We start from the raw sequence: 1248 nt of genomic DNA on the forward strand, positions 1-1248 counted from the left end.
ATAAGAATTCATTTTGTGTTTTAAACAGCAGTCGCAGCTTTAAACCCACAGAACTCAGCAGCTGCCGGTCCGCCCACGTGACCGGGAGTTGGGAGACAGATGACAGATAAAATCCACACTATACCAACACTACCCATGACTCATAGACCAAAACTCCGGAATTAATTAATATGGAAACCCATCTCCTAATCACATCAAGAGACTGACTGAAACACACCCATACCCATTGATACGGACCCACCCTGACACAAAGGACAGGCATCCACCAGACAGGAACGGGCAGACCAATACACACCAACACCCCAAGGGAACAAAGGGGGCTGCCCTCACAGAGAGAGACAAGCAGATAATACCCAGACCCGTTTTACATAAACCAATTAGCACCATATTGTGCGTGCCCTGCAACTCTCCTGGGATGGCAGGAAACATTCTATTTACACCTACTCCAGTGATGATGGGGAACTATCATCCCATTCATCCTCAAATTCCACACATCCTGACAACTAAAAGTATATAATATGTAGCAGCGTGCAGGAACAGGAGAGCGGCTGAGATTCGGACCTCGGTTGGTCTCCGCCGGCGCTACTGTAGCAATAAACGTTACCGATTGTTGAACTGCACTCTGGGCTCGGACTAATATCATTTCATTCGCGCTAACAATAATATTGGAGAGATTATCTGGGAAAGGGAAGTTGAGGGTACTCGCCTGTATAGAACTTCAGGGGAAGTGTGGGAGAGAGAGAAGCCAAGCAGTCAGTCATTGGGAGATGGTGCCTGGGCTCCCATAGATATCCAGGATTGTTGACAGCATTTCAGTAAGCTGAGTGCATTTTTAATCATTATAAACAAAAGGCGCAATCAATGTTGAAACACCTCTTTGATGTAATGTTTCTATCGGGACCTTGAGATCTTCTTCGGATAATCCAATATTCAGATAATTAAGTTTCCTCTGTACTCTATCCAACTTCACAACACATCACTTCTGGAAGATGACATTTCAAATCTGCTATTAAATTAAGAAAGAGAGGGTTTAGGGTCCTTTCTCAAAATCTTTAGAAGGGGCTGGGCATGGGTCTGGTCTGGTCCATAACAGCTGTCACTAACTTGTTACCCACCAGCACTGCCATCAGCTTATAGTACCCAATAGCTGCCAATTATGGCCACATTGATGTGGTTTCTTGGCTCAAACACCACAGAGTAGGATATGGTCTGAATACTTCCCTGCAACACAGACCTTTACGGATCAGA

This window comes from Chiloscyllium plagiosum, unplaced genomic scaffold, assembly GCF_037043375.1.
Source record: "Chiloscyllium plagiosum isolate Xiang-an unplaced genomic scaffold, Cpla_swu_hap1 HiC_scaffold_27, whole genome shotgun sequence".
NCBI classification, from domain to species: Eukaryota; Metazoa; Chordata; class Chondrichthyes; order Orectolobiformes; family Hemiscylliidae; genus Chiloscyllium; species Chiloscyllium plagiosum.